This window comes from Mesoplodon bidens, assembly GCF_964165515.1.
Source record: "Mesoplodon bidens genome assembly, contig: HAP1_SCAFFOLD_118, whole genome shotgun sequence".
In the NCBI taxonomy this organism is placed as follows: Eukaryota; Metazoa; Chordata; class Mammalia; order Artiodactyla; family Ziphiidae; genus Mesoplodon; species Mesoplodon bidens.
In genome coordinates, this window is record NW_027671260.1 from 1,543,392 (window position 1) to 1,559,862 (window position 16,471).

Genomic DNA, 16,471 nt, shown 5'->3' on the forward strand with positions numbered 1-16,471 from the left:
TATCCCTCTGCCCTTTGTGTTGTGGAAAACAGCTTATTCCTAAGAACCACCACAGATGCCTCCTCTTGTTTACCTATGGCAATGCCAAAGATATTCCAAATTGCCATTTTTTTTGTCTCATAAATTATCATCTGAAGTGTTTATTCCTACTAATCAATTGGAACAAACTGCTTATTAATCCAACTGTAAAGTTTCACTCCTTCCTCCAGGCTCCAGAACTCGGACTCACTGTCAGACTGAGTCAACAGATAATCTCTCCTAAGAACAGGCTGACCTCAGGGTAAAATATTCTCGGATCTACCATCCACTCAAGCTACTCTTTTATCCCATTTGCCCACACCCTACCCTTAATACCCTTGTTACTTCCTCTCAAGAGAAGAAAAACCCCTTTTGATTAACCACTGAGAGGCTTGCAGATCTTAGGGTCACAGCATTCTCCCTAATGCGATAGTTCTCCTCCCCCAATTGCAATAGGCCCCTCCTCGCACTTACCCTTTTGGGTAAAGTTTCTCCTTACTATGCTGCTATTGTTTGGGTTTTTTTAGTTGACATTGGCAACTGATAGAAGAAGTAAATATTGCTGCATCTGGATATATGTGATAATGGGAGACTGAAAACTCTAAAATTTTTATTTGATTTTTATTGGAGTATAGTTCTTTTACAATGTTGTGTTAGTTTCTTGCTGTACAGCAAAGTGAATCAGTCATACATATACATATATCTGCTCTTTTTTAGATTTCCTTCCCATTTAGGTCACCACAGAGCACTGAGTAGAGTTCCCTGTGATATACAGTAGGTTCTCATTAGTTACCTATTTTATACATAGTAGTTATATATGTCAGTCCCAATCTCCCAATTCATCCCACCCACCCCTTCCCCCCTTGGTAACCGTAAGGTTGTTCTCTACATCTGTGACTCTATTTCTGCTTTGCAAGTAAGTTCATCTCTACCATTTTTCTAGATTCCACACATAAATGGTACTGTACAATATTTGTCTTTCTCTGTCTGACTTACTTCACTCTGTATGACAATCTCTAGCTCCAACCACATCTCTGCAAATGGCACTATTTCATTCCTTTTTATGGCTGAGGAATATTCCATTGTATATATGTACCACATCTTCTTTATCCATTCTTCTGTTGATGGACATTTAGGTTCCTTCCACGTGCTGGCTACTATAAATAGTGCTGCAGTGAACATTGGGGTGCATTCATCCTTTCGAATTATGGTTTTCTTTGGATATATGCCTAGGAGTGGGATTGCTAGGTCATATGGTAGCTCTATCTTTAGTTTTTTAAGGAATCTCCATACTGTTCTCCATAGTGGCTGTACCAATTTACAGTTCCACCAACAGTGTTGGAGGGTACCCTTTTCTCCACACCCTCTCCAGCATTTATTGTCTGTAGATTTTTTGATGATGGCCATTCTGACTGGTATGAGGTGATACTTCACTGTCATTTTGATTTGCATTTCTCTAATGATTAGTGATGCTGAGCATCTTTTCATGTGTTTCTTGGCCACCTGTATGTCTTCTTTGGAGAAATGTCTATTTAGGTCTTCCACCCATTTTTTGATTGGGTTGTTTGTCTTTTTGATATTGAGCTGAATGAACTGTTTGTATATTTTGGAGATTAATCCCTTGTCAGTTGCTTTGTTTGAAAATATTTTCTCCCATTCTGAGGGTTGTCTTTTCAGTTTGTTTATGGTTTCCTTTGCTGTGCAAAAGCTTCTAAGTTTCATTAGGTCCCATTTATTTATTTTTGTTTTTATTTTCATTACTCTAGGCGGTGGGTCGAAAAAGATCTTGCTGTGGAAAACTGTAAATATTAAATGATTTGGTTCATTCAGTGAATTATGAGTGTTAATGAATACATTAAACAGTCCACAAAGAGAGAGTCCTTTAAGCATCTGCTGTGTGCTAGGGTTTCCTCTACTAGGCCACAATTAGAAAAATCTGTTTGCTCAAAAAGCACATAGGTCAGTACAGAAGACTAACATAAAAAACCAGCATGAGATGCATTGATAGAAATGTACACAAAGTGCTATGTTTACATTTGATAAAGTCATTTACTATGAGTGCCTAGGGTCTATGGCAGGAAAATGATGTGACCAGAAAAGTTTTAGAGTAAAGGTGATATCTGAGAAGACCATCAAAGAATAAACACGACTCTGTCAGATGAACAAACTGTGAAGAATCTGTATTTGGCATTGGGAACAAAGTGAACACAAAAACCCCAATTAATACCATGGTTCCTCTGGAGAGCAAAAGTAGTTGGAACTGACTCAACTGTAGCTCACATATGTAAGACAACTGAAGGGGAGCTGGAAAGATGAGCAGATACAAAGCAGCACAGCCTTTTACAACTATGAAAGTTGGGGACTGCACAACTCCAGTGGGTACCATTCATAATAATGTCAATGTGAATGACACAAGCTGGAGTTGTGTACAGCCCTGAGCAAGACCTCTGAGCAGGTACCAAATTAGTAGAGTATTTTTATGCCAAGTGTATAAGTTAGGATGCTTTTGGTAGCAAAAAAATGGAAACCCAATCTGTCTGTCTTCAACTTTAAGAGGATTTTGGAAAGAACATCAGGGCTCATGTAACAGAGGAGGACCCTATGGGGCCTTCCTAGGATAGACCCCTCCCCCATATCCTCTACTTTAGCTCCTCTCTGAAGTACATAGATAACAGTATTTGATGCACATTTCCTGCTTTACAGATGCTAAAACTCCCACCAAATGGAAGGTTAACTACTTAATGACCATGAGCACATAGCCCCCAGGCCTACTGGAGCCGAAGAATTGATGAAGTTAACCCCTGTGACACTGTCCTGAAACCTCACCATCAACCAAACAGAGAACCGTGCACAAGCTGATCACATATCCTGGGACTCCCCTCCCTCACCTTGCCTTTAAAAACACTTTGCTGAAACCCATCAGGAAAATGAGACTTTTTGAGTACTAGCTGTCCCAGACTCTTTGTATGGTGCCTTACAATAAAACACGGCACTTTATTTCACCACAACCCAGTGTCAGTAGATTGGGTTTATTGCACGTGGATAAGTGGACCCAAGTCTGCTTCAGTGACACTCACAATACTGCTATGGGGCTTTTGCACAGCAATGGAAACCATAAACAAGACGAAAAACAACCCTCAGAATGGGAGAAAATATGTGCAAATGAAGCAACTAACAAAGGATTAATCTCTAAAATTTGCAAGCAGCTCACACAGCTCAATATCAAAAAACAAACAAACCAATCCAAAAATGGGCGTAAGGCTTAAATAGACATTTCTCCAAAGAAGACATACAGATTGCCAACAAACACATGAAACGATGCTCAGCATCACTAATCATTAGAGAAATGCAAATCAAAGCTACAATGAGGTATCACCTCACACCGGTCAGAATGGCCATCATCAAAAAATCTACAGACAATAAACGCTGGAGAGGGTGTGGAGAAAAGGGAACCCTCCTACACTGTTGGTGGGACTGTAAATTGGTATAGCCACTATGGAGAACAGTATGGAGGTTCCTTAAAAAACTAAAAAAGAGAACTACCATACGACCCAGCAATCTCACTACTGGGCATATACACTGAGAAAGCCATAATTCAAAAAGAGTCATGGACCACAATGTTCATTGCAGCTGTATTTACAATAGCCGCGACATGGAAGCAACCTAAATGTCCATCAACAGATGAATGGATAAAGAAGGTGTGGCACATATATACAATGGAATATTACTCAGCCATAGAAAGAAACGAAATTGAGTTATTTGTAGTGAGGTGGATGGACCTAGAGTCTGTCATACAGAGTGAAGGAAGTCAGAAAGAGAAAAACAAATACTGTATGCTAACACATATACATGGAATCTAAAAAAAAAAAGAAAGGTTCCGATAAACCAAGGAGCAGGACAGGAATAAACACACAGATGTGGAGAATGGACTTGAGGACACAAGGAAGGGGGAAGGTTAGGCTGGGACGCTGTGAGAGAGTAGCATGGACATAGATACACTACCACATACAGAATAATAGAGAGCTAGTGGGAAGCGGCCGCATAGCACAGGGAGATCAGCTCGGTGCTTGGTGACCGCCTGGAGGGGTGGGATAGGGAGGGTGGGAGGGAGACGCAAGAGGGAGGGGATATGGGGATATATGTATACATATAGCTGATTCACTCTGTTATACAGCAGAAACTAACACACCATTGTAAAGCAATTATACTCCAAAAAAGATATTTAAAAAAAAGAAAAAGAAAATAATGGAGGGTTTGTAAAGAAAAGGGAAAAGCCAAAAAGTGCTGGATATAATTGAGGATTTCTGCATTAGGAATTCTGCAGCACTGTGAACTACAAGAAAATTGAGTAGGGGGATGAAGATTTAAGAATGTTCAACTTTTTATGAATTTAATTCCTTTTTTCACCTTTTTTTATGAGTAATGGTTAAAATTTGAATTCCTTTATAAATTACTTTTGGGTGATTAACTGTGTTTTTTAAAATGCATCTCTGTACAAAGACTCTCTCAAATTTATTATGGTGGCCTAAATAAATTAATACATCTTGAAGGTCTTAGTGGTAAATCACCATGTTTAATTCCAAGAGAATTTAAAAGGTAAAGAAAAATTAGTTTCAAAAATATTTTCAACAAGTTGACATTTATGAAAATTTTTGAAAGATGAGCAGCTATGGGCATACCACCTTATTTTAGCTGATGAACTAATGAATATAGACTTCACACATTTTCAAAGTACTGAACTGCCTTTTCTTCTATAGCAATCCGCAACATATACCAGGTTCAAAAAAACCAATAATCTTAAATCATGATTTCTTCCCTAAAATCCCCTTTCTACTCATTTATAAATCCTCCTTAATATTAATTTTTTCCTATCATATTTCTCAGCCTTGATTATTTCAGGTATTTGATGTACAAATGTATTGAACACTTACAATATGTACAAGATACTTTTTTTTTAAAGCTACATGTTAGTTGACTCTTTCGTGCTTGGCACTGGAAGATACACTGTTGGAAGATTCAGCCCCTGCACTCAATTTCTCACAGGTTCAAGAAGATTCAGACAAGTAAATCCACAATTCAACACCCTACTATAAAAGGTATGAGAAAGGGTTGCCCAGGGGGTTTTGATTGTAAAGAGCAGGAGAAACTATCTTTTCCTGGGTATGGGAGGATTCCTAGAGATGTTACCTGAGAAAAGGAAGATGAGAAGAAATTGCTAGGTGAATAAGGGATACTTTTAAGCTTTTATTTCTATTCAATTCTCACAAAAAAAGAAAAAGTCAAAAAAATAAATGAAGGTATGTGACTCTCAGAGCTCCTTAGGCTCTTTGGTATCTATATTTGTAGCTGGAGATACATGTGCCACAATTATGTTCTAAGTTAAGGGAGTCTGCGTGTGTCATGCATCAAGCATGTAGCACAAGCTCATGTTAATAAAAATAGCCATTCAGGCATAATCAAGGTAGAAGAGCAACAACTCACTACATATTTACCGATACCTTTCCTCTAGTCTCCTCTCCTGTGATCCTTTCACCCACCCAAATGTTTTGGTGTGTAAACTTTCCTCTCAAGACAATGGAGTCCACAGCATGGCCATCACAAGTTTGAGTGTTGAACAATAGGTGAGATCCCTAGTGAATGATTACACCCAGTTGGAGAAGACTAAACAGTGCTTGGAGCCAGGTGAGAGAAATAGCATTTGGCTTATCTGCTCTGAAATAATATCTGAAAGACTCAATCCATAAAGTTTCCATATGGTTGAAAGCAAGTTGAAGAGTGAACACTGGGTCTTAACGTGTGTGTGTGTGTGTGTGTGTGTGTGTGTGTGTGTGTGTGTGTGTGTGTGTGTGTGTGTGTGTGTGTGTGTGTGTGTGTGTGTGTGTGTGTGTGTGTGTGTGTGTGTGTGTGTGTGTGTGTGTGTGTGTGTGTGTGTGTGTGTGTGTGTGTGTGTGTGTGTGTGTGTGTGTGTGTGTGTGTGTGTTTTGGATTCATCAAATGTTAGGGAGAAACATTTTATGACAGAAAGAGCACTGGCCCCAGAGGCATGGGTTTAAAGTTCTGTATCTGTCACTCTCTTGACAGGCTTTTTAAAAAGCTCTTGTAATGACTCACTTAATGCTTTTTTACATATGAAAAAGAATGAGCCTTTTTCAAACTTAAAAGTTTGATGATTTCATGGTCACTTTTAGTCGCAGCTTTTTAAGATTCCCCATCTAAATAAACTCTTAGGCTCCATGACGTGTGCCCAACCTAGACATGCCGAAGGGGCTTTGAAATCCTGGCCTGCTTTCAGCCAACTTTATGCATTTATATCAGCTGATTTGTTACTTGATAAAAATGTTCAGGATAATGCAGTCACTTTTTTCAATGTTGTAGAAAAGACCACTTCAGAAACAGATTACAACAGCCATGATAATGGACCGGAGTCCTGAGGCATTGAGCTGAGAATTCCATCTCCCCCTGCATGAGAGAGGCAGGTTGTTACCCTCTACAGAATCTAAGTTGGGGATTTGCTCCCTAACCCCCTAACTCTGGCTAACAGCTTCCCATCAGCCTACCATCTGTGAATGAATCTGGACCTGCAGATTTATAGTCTCAGTTGGTACCGTGTCTTAGGATGTGGAGGACAGCTCGCTTATTATTCCCTAATGCTGCTTCTTCTCAATCTTAAGAGCTAACTCAAGATTTAGTGAATAATCTATACACACGTTACATGAGCTACTCAGATTCCCTCCCACATCGTGTCTTCCAGACTGAGGAGTTCTTCCAACTGCCTATTCTCAAACCCCCAAACTCACCCACACCTTCAGCTGAGGAGCTGCTTCCTCAGCTGCAATGGAAGGGGGAGGCTTCTGGAAGCCTTCCAGTGCCAAACGATGCAGGGGACACGGGTTCGTGCCCCGGACCGGGAGGATCCCACATGCCGCGGATCGGCTGGGCCCTTGAGCCATGGCTGCTGAGCCTGCACGTCCGGAGCCTGAGCTCCGAAGCAGGAGAGGAGACAACAGTGAGAGGCGCGCGCACAGAAAAAAAAAAAAAAAAAACAAACACAGGAAAGCATTGGGGCAGTAAGACGGGCAGTGGACATGAACAGGCCCTTCATACAAAAACAGAAAGACACCAGTCTGAAAAGACCACAGAATGAAGGACTCCAACTACGTGACATTCTCGAAAGGGCAAAAATACACAGACAGTAACAAGACCAGCAGCTGTCAGGGGCTTGGGGGCACTGGTAGGATGTTCTGGTAGGGCACTGGTAGGGAAGGTGGCCCCCAGGGATGTTTCGGGCAGTGAAATGGTTCTGGGTGGCACTGCAGTGGTGGCTGCAGGTCATCACACCTGTCCAAACCTGAACAGTAGGACACAGAGAGTGAGCCTTAATATAAACTACAGACTCCAGGGGAGAATTAGGTGTCAATGCCGATCCATCACTGAGATGACTCGCCACACAGGCCAGAGACATTACCAAGGGAGGGAACCCAGAGGGACGGGTATAGGAAAGCGCTGTCTGCTCGATTCTGATTCTCCTATAACCCTAAAGCTGCGTTAAAGACTGTCCACCAATTAAAAAGAAGAAACGGCTTCTAAGCACGTGAAAATACTCTCAACCTCATTCACGATTCAGAAAAACCCCAAGGGAACGTCCATACTGCTTACCGGGGCCTAGGATGAGCGGGAACACGCCGCGGCCTCGCCCCTTCCTGTCGGGCATCGCGCTGGAGCCCAGAGTCCCCCTGACTTGACCCACCGCACCCCACCCCACGTTTCATGCTGTCCACAGTCTCTACACATGACATCTTTTGATCAGATGACTCACTGTCCCAATTACAAGGTTTCAGTTTCTGCACAGGAAGAAACCAAAACCAGCACAGAGGGGAGGCTCTTCAGTCAAACTCAGGGTCTGCCTGCCTTCACGTCCCGCTCTTCCTGACGGGAGGCCCACATCCTAAGGAAGGAGGTCCTTACCAGCACCTCAGGAGCCTCATCCAGTCCACCTCACGCTGCTCTGAGAGCCTCGCCAACCTCTGCAGCTACCCAAGTCCTGGGCACTTGAGGGCCGTCCCCCTTCCCCGAGTCACTGAGCCACGTGCTCTGACAATGCATTTAAAACCAGGCTCTCGGACTTCCCTGGTCGCACACTGGTTAACAATCCGCCTGCCAATGGTGGGCACACGGGTTCGAACACTGGTCCGGGAAGATGCCACATGCTGCGGAGCAACTAAGCCCGTGCACCACAATTACTGAGCCTGCGCTCTAGAGCCTGCGTGCCACAACTACTGAGCCCACGACCCGCAACTACTGAGGCCCGCATGCCTAGAAGCTGTGCTCCACAATAAGAGAAGCCACCGCAATGAGAAGCCCGCGCACTGCCACGAAGAGTAGCCCCCGCTCGCCGCAACTAGAGAACAAAGCCCGCGCGCAACAACAGAGACCCAACGCAGCCGAAACTGAGTAAGTTAAATAGTAAACAAATAAAAAATTAAAATGAATGAATAAATAAATAAATAAAAGCAGGCTCTGCTTTGTCAGCACTCTGGAGTTCCCTACGTATCGACAGGCAGGATTCCCGTCCTCTCCCGTAATTACGTCTGTGAAGTGCCTTTCCCGAGGAGAACAGAAGCTCCTGGAAGCAGGGAATTGCTTCTTAAGATCACATGCACAACCTGAAGACATTTGATGCTTATGTCAAAGATAAAAGACACAACACTAGATGGTGTGAAGGGTCCTCGAGGCCAAGAGCCAGGCAAGCAGGACACTTCCTCTGGGGACCCTTCCAACAGCAGAGCAGAAAATGTCCGTGGCCAGAACTGGCACTCAATTCGCTTTGAGCTGAGCAGCACCCGTGTAATTACACAGGCTCCCCAAAGAGTAATTACTCCCACATTTAAGGAAGGAGATGGCTTTTCAGGCAGGGAAGGCAAGTACAGTCTTCCCAGCTGGATGCACTGTGTGTGCTGATGGTCACGATGGAGCTGGGCCCCAGAGCTCTGCTCTCCCCTCAAATCCCCAACCTCACCCTCACCCTCAGCTGAGGAGCTGCTTCCCTGAGAACAGAGAAGCCATCGGAGGGCTTCCCCACCTGCAACCCTGCTCAGCCATCCCCTCCCCACTCCAGGACCACGGGCAGCAGCTCTCCCCTCCCCCACACGCATCTACTGGATCATTCCCACTGTTATTTCTCCCATCACAACACAACACAACACAACACAACATCCTCCCCGGACCTCAGCTCCTACCCCAGCTACTGTCCAGTTTCTATTTTCCCCGTCACAGCAAAATGTGTTGAAAAAGTTGGGACCAGAACAAACCCAGTTCTCCCACTCCTCTCTCCTAAGCCTCTCCATCAGGATTTTACCCCACAGATCCATCCAAACGCATCATCGGCGAGTTAGGACCTCCCCCCAGTGCTGGGCTAGATGGTTATTGGCTCCGCGGAACGGCAACCTCGTTTGTCCAGTCACCCAGGGAACCTCTAAAGTGCTTCCCACATGCAGACAAAACGCTGTGATTAATATTTTAGGAGAAATACTCAGCGTGGAGAATACACTTGAGCTGCTGGAGGAAAGAGGTAGCGGCACAGAAAAGAAGTTTCTGTAACTACAGGAATGAACAGATAAGCTGTTTTAATGGTAGCAAGTATGGGATGAAGGAGAACGAATAAAAACCATCCAGAAGACGACATTAACAAGCCTCACACCACAACGTGGTAACAGAGGATGGAGAAGGCCTTTAGAATGAACTCATTTTTCTGGGCAGGTGACAGGCTGGATGATGCAACGATGAGCCGCCAGGGACAACAGGACAAGGCAAGGGGCAGGGGAGCTGTAAATAATCATTTCTGGATCTACTGGATCTAGTCACCTGAGGTGCCCTTTGGACAAACGCCATAGAGATGCTGGCAAGTGGCTGGACAGAGGCATCTGTCTGGTCCAGGGGGGAGAACTGACAGAGCTGGAGGTGAAAAGCACCAGAGGGTGAGATCAGACGGGGTGGAGAGTCATGGACCAAGGGTGAAACGACAACACACACAGAGGGCGGAAGACAGAGTCAGTCAGGAAGACAGCAAGGAGAGATCTGTCACAGAAACCAACAGCGCAGACTCTGCAGATGGCAAGGCGACAGTGGTCTGAGGTGACGACTGGCAAATCTCCACTGCTTTGTATGCTGGATGCCAGGTCACCTCAACCGGATCAGGTTCCGTGGAGGGGCAGAACCAAGACCGCAGGCTGCACGATACAATTCAGCTGGGAAACAAGAATCTTTGCCAGAGACCTCACTGCATGGTGTGTAGCGCGACCCTCTGAGATTGTAAGAGACAAAGAGCGCAGTTTACTGGAAGGGTGACAAGGCTGTTCTTCCAGATGATCCTCATTGCATCCCTCGACTGAGCACTGAAAACAATGTACCTATGTGACAACAGTGTTCTACTGAACAGACAAGTTATATGCACTGAGTGCTCCCTGGACAGCACGCTCTCGGCTTACAGGAAGCACAAGGAAGGCACCAACGTCAACACGTTAGGGGCTGTCTCTCAGGAAGGCTCGCGGCCTACAGCGGGATCCTCAGGGAAACCTTTTAACGCTCGAGAACAAAAGTGATTTGGCAGGACCATATAAGTCAAGCAAGGGATGGTGTTCTGCCACAAATGTCAAGAACACGAGCCTTGTACTGTGGCTCTAAGAGGATCCTGGGATCTACACGTAGAACTTGCCAGAAACACTTGGTGCTGACCTGCTCCTCTACACTTTGTCTAACCACATCTTTTACCGACTCCTACTTTCCCATTTTAACTTTTGAACTATGCGCCTCCCAAGGTGTTATCACAAAAGAACAGCAGCAGGTAAATACGTAAACAGCAAAACTCACCAGAGGCTGACTCATTTTCCGCTGCTCTTGGAACAACGTGCAGGACTGTGACAGTGGAGGCGGACCTGGAGAAGGAAAACGCAGGCAGTGAAGCTACGACTGAAGCGGCTCGGGGTGCACGAGCACCCGCCCCGCGCTCCACAAGAGACACCTGTGGGAGACCCGTCCTTTCACCTTCAGAAGGGCCTGTGAGAATAAGGAGGGAGCAACCACCCTCAGGTCTGTAACTCCCACGTGACTCTGGTACCTGAGGGGATACTTTATTTTTCCGTAGCGAGTGTACATTGAATCCTATTAAAATAAACCTCCGTCATTAAATATGAAATTAAAAAACGCTTATAGTTTATCTCTTCTCAGTCTGTTAACAACTTAGATCACAACATCCACAGGATACCCAGAATAAAGGGACACACTCAGGTGCGTTTCAGTCTTGCAATGATTTGTACAAACTTTACAAACTTAAGTGCGACGCTCGAAAACATCTTTTATTAAAGCTGACTTTAAGTGGACAGAACACCTGCCCTAGGAGTTTGGAGTCCTGTGAGCGACCCCACGTGCACACCCGGTGAGGGTCTAGGACAAGTCATCTCCCTTCTCAGGCCCCATCGCTTCCTTCCTCACCCGAGGCAGCAGGACAGAAGCCCTGCAGACTCATCCTGCACCGATTACACTGGGCGACTCCACAGGGCACAACCCAGGGGGGCGGCGGACGCTTACATTACACAACCAAGGTGCTGACGCGCCTTGAGACACACGTGCGAGATGCCGAGACGGCGACAGGAGGGGGAGGACGAGGAGGAGGATCGGGGTTGGACGGAGGGGAGGACGCGGCACGTCCCGGCCGAGCCTGTGGACCCTGCTCCCCCAGGACACCCAGAGCTCACAAGTCCCAGGGGAGCCCCATCCGGAGCAGCCAGCCCTGTCCTCCAGCCCGGCCCCTCCACCTCCGGGAAGCGGTCAAACCCTCCAGGTGGCTCTACCGCGGGGCCCGGGGCGGACTACCCCAAGCTCTGCTCTTCAAGGGCCGCAGGCTCCACAACCAACTACAGGCCTGCAGACGCAACACCTACCCCGTCGGGACTCGCTCACCGGCCCCGGGCTCCCGAGGCTCCGGTCCGGGGGCTGCTCCTCGGGCGCGCTCCTCTCTCGGGGTCCCTCCGCTCCGCCTCCCGAGACCACTGGGCCAGAGAAGCCGGCTCTGGGCCCACGTCCCTCCCGGGACCTCGCTTGGCCCCGCGCTGCACATGGTCGGGCACTGCACCGCTGCCGGCCGCCCGGCCACTCCGGCCCTTGGAAAGGTGTGGCCTCAAGTGGGGGCTGTGTGATGGTCTCCAGGGTCCCTGGTCCTTTCCCGGCCCTGGGACATTTCGGGTTACATCTGAGATTCCCCCACCACCAGGAGAGGGGAAGGAGGGTATCATGTTCGCTTAACTGAAACGCTACAACTTTCATTCAAATCCTAGAATACAATAAATGCCCAGCCATGACACAAACTAATATTGCCCACGGAAGGAAAAGAAAATAGAAACTGTAGCTGTTTAGATTACACAACCAATGCATTAAAAACTGTACGAAAATCAGAACGTACACACAAACCGAAAACAGAAAACAGATACCTGGGATCTTACCTCTTATACAGGATACTGTTTATGTTAGGTAAAAATATCATTTTTCAAAAATGGAATCAGAAGGGTAATGATTTATCACTATTTATCACTGGGGGTGAAATAATATAACTGTGTTCTTGGCCAACTGTTCCTTAAAAGCTGCTAGGGGAAAAGGTAAAAATAAAATCTCCAGGGACTTCCCTGGTGGTCCAGTGGTGAAGACTCCTAGTTTCCACTGCAGGGGGCACGTGTTTGACTCCTGGTTGGGGAACTAAGATCCCGCATGCTGTGCAGCACAGTCTCATTAATTAATTAATTAACGAACACACAAAATAAAAATAAAAAATCTCTCGCCAACCGAGAAAATCCTCTCCACAAATGTAGAGATAAAGAAAACGGTTTTACTGTTGAATAACCATTAAACCAGACTGTGCTGTGCACCCACAGGTGAACCACTAATGTTTGTGCAAATGAAATCAACCTCACCTTTTTTTTTTATAGCTCAGCAGATAAAATCTGTTGCATACAGGTTCTCAAGATAAACGGGAACTTGCCTCATGGGAATAGACTTGACACCACCATAAAAATGGCATACATTCTTTCAGAGTACATCCTAAATTCACCTGGTCATCTCGGTGGCTGTCCATGCTAGTTAATACCCTTTATCCAAAGGAGAAAGACAACTTCTCCTATCTCTAGGACAAGCACGTACTTATAGCTCAGAGGAAAGTGCCTAACACCTAGCCTAAACTCCCCTGGTGACAGAGAGATAAAGAAGATAGCTCTCAGGTCCTTAACATAAACATTCCTGGGTTGTAATGCTGGCAAGAGACTGATTTCGCTTTTAAAAAGATTTAGATACTTACGAAAGGGACAGAGGAAGTATTTCTATTACAAGCGTCTTGAGGAAATCCTCTAAAAACGGAAATAAGAAGTGATGATTCATGCAAATGAATAAGCACCTAACCCATTCCTGATTTCCCCAGCTGAACTGCCACATTAAATGAATCCTGCACAAAATGTGTGCTTCTCCAAAACTGCTCTTGGAAGTGGCTGCTTAGAGCCACGAATGGTCTTTTGCAGTTCTTGCTGCTGCTGACTGTGGCCTCTGCCTGAATTCTCACCGATGAAATGCTGCTTGTGTGGGAATGACAGCGACCACACCTCCTCTGAGCCTGAGCCTGGCAAACCTCCAGGGCGCATTTCTCGCATTTTCCAAGTTCACCACGTAAGGACATCAGCTACACGGAGTACCTTGCTGGGAAGCGCCTTGGAAGGGCAGTGCGCCCATGAGCACGCCACCAGGCCTCCAGTTCTCACCTCACCCACGTGCACTGACCGTGTCTCAGCAGAAGACTGGGGTGGCCTGTGAACCCCAGCTGCTGTGCCCACCTCCACACCTCACTCTATCCCTTCAGCCCAGAGACATGCTGGGCTCCCCAGCCCCCTGCCCTGGACACTCTCTGGAAGTCTTTCTATTACAAGCTGTCTTGAGGAAATGCTCTAAAAAAGGGAATAAGAAGTACGGAGTCATCCCAATGAACAGGATGTCCAGCAGTGAGCTGATGTCTCTCACGACTCACCCCTCTCTCCAAAAGGCGAAAAACTGTCATTTCATACATTTCCCCCTTTTTAAAGTTGTTGAAGCTAGGAGGGTAAACCTGGACCCTGCGATTTCACCTTGACCAGAAGCAGCAATGGCCACCTTTTAGTTTGCTTTCATTAAGATCTCTTCATATATATGGAGATTTACAATATAAAGCTTTCTCTTTTTGTATCTGCATTTCTATTAAATACAGATATTTTCCCTACTTTGTCACTTATCTATTTTTATTGAAGTATACTTCGTTTACAGTATTTCAGGTGTACAGCAAAGTGACTCAGTTACATGTATTTATGTAAGAATATATGTATTCTTTTTCAGGTTCTTTTTTCCATTATGGGTTATTACAAGATATTGAACATAGTTCCCTGGGCTATACAGTAGGTCCTTACTGTTTATCTATTTTACATATAAAAGTGTGTATCTGTCAATCCCTGTTCTTTATCTTTTTAACTTAATGTTTTCCTCTCACATTCTGTTATACAGACACTTAAAAAGATATTTTGTGTTCAAATCTTTCACTTTCACTTCATACTTTTCATCAGCTTGGACACTGTACTTGAAGAAGCCTTTCCCATCCTGCATTTCCTAAGTAGTTGCCTGTGTTTTCTCCTGTTTATTTTGGGTCTCTTAACATACCAATTTTATCAAGATAACTGGCACCCATCTTCAGGATTTGTAAAATCATTTTCCTCTTAAAGTCTCTCAACCATTTTTTTCATCTAGCACAACCAGGAAACGCACTGTTTAAGAAGAAAACTCAAGTTTGTAATCTAACAGAAAAGGACAGGCTCTTCTTTGAAGCTCAGCGACACGTCTTAATTTAAAGGCAGGGGAGGGACTTCCCTGGTGTTCCAGTGGTAAAGAATCTGCCTTCTAATACAGGGTACGTGGGTTCAAAGCCTGGGAACGCTGGTCCGGGAGCTAAGATCCCACACGCCACGGGGCAATTAAGCCCGCGTGCTGCAATTAGACACGATGCAGCCTAAGAGAGATAAATAATTTTTTACAAATAAAAATAAAAAAATAAAGGCAGGGGAAGCAGGAAAGTGACCGCCTCATGTGAATTCCTTCTTATTCAAAATACAGGTCGTAGCAGTTTACTTGGGCTGCGTCACAAAATACGACACACTGGCGGGCTTAAGCAACACAAATGCACTGTCCGACATTTACGCAGGCTGCAAGTCTGAGATCAAGGTGTCAGCAGGGTTGGTCCCCTCTGAGGGCTGTACGGGAGGATGTGCTCCAGGCTTCCTGGTGGAGAGGGCGGTTTCCTCACAAGCACATGCACTATGTATGTAGCAGGTAGGTGCCTGGGCTGAACTCCGATCCCAGGGCTGCTCATCCGCAGCAGCACCAGGCCGCTGGAGGGCTTGTCACGGACCCGTTGGCAGGAGGACTGCAGGCTGACACAGACGTCTGCTCAGCTGTGGACCCATGGCCCGGCCACAGCCCTGCCAGAGGCTGCCTGGTTGAAATCCAGGTCACGGTTCACCTCCCTCCTGCTTATTGCATTCAACGATGCCTTGAAGACCCCCTACTGCACCAGCCTGGGTGGCACATCCCACCCAGTCACTTCCACATCAGAAGCATGTCAATTGAGAAGGTTAAAATTAGGCCCTGGCTCAGTGCTGTGGAATTAGAATCTGTGAGGCTGGGTCCAGGCATCTGTGTTGGAATATTTTCTCCACGGGACTCTCATGCCCAAAGGATTGCATTGACAAAGCACTTCTGCTTCACCCCACTGATATTTCTGCACTAGAGCTACAGCCGTTGTTATATTAAACTGCATCCGCAGGAGGAAAAGAGAGGAGGAGAGGTGACAATTTTGCTGATCTCCAAACACGCTGTTACGGAACCACACTTGGGTCCACTCGCCCGCACGCACTAAAGCCAATCTACGGACACGGGTCACGGTGAAGGAAAGTGCCGCGTTTACGGCAGGGCAACAAGCAAGGGGTCCAGGTATCTAGGGCTCAAAAGGCCCCCACTCCCCCGTGGCTTTCAGGGAAAGGTGTTTACAGATGGGGTGAGGCTGTTGGTGGGAATGTACACTGGTGCTGCCGCTATGCAGAACAGTGTGGAGGTTCCTCAAAACACTAAAGCTAGAGCTACCGTAGGACCCAGCAATCCCACTCCTGGGCATATACCCAGAGAAAACCATAATTCAAGAAGACACATGCACCCCAATATGTATAGCAGTACGATTTACAATAGCCAAGACATGGAAGCAACTTAAATGTCCATCGACAGAGGAATGGATAGGGAAGATGTGGTACATATGTGTGATGGAATACTACTCAGCCATAAAAAAGAATGAGATTATGCCATGTGCAGCAACATGGATGGACCTAGAGATTATCAGACTAAGTGAAGG

The 16,471-nt window shown here is 45.8% G+C and overlaps 1 long non-coding RNA gene across 6 annotated transcripts in view; it reads right to left on the reverse strand.

The window, feature by feature from the left end:
• The window catches only part of LOC308611637, a 154,913-nt gene that overhangs the window by 77,238 nt on the left and 61,204 nt on the right, over window positions 1–16,471 (reverse strand). For 5 of the 6 annotated variants that reach the window (XR_014014983.1, XR_014014984.1, XR_014014985.1 and 2 more), the window contains one exon: window positions 10,885–10,949. This is a non-coding gene — a long non-coding RNA (uncharacterized lncRNA). Of the gene's footprint in view, window positions 1–7,341; window positions 7,367–10,884; window positions 10,950–16,471 lie in introns of those variants that run through there. The other variant, XR_014014988.1, reaches the window with a different exon arrangement.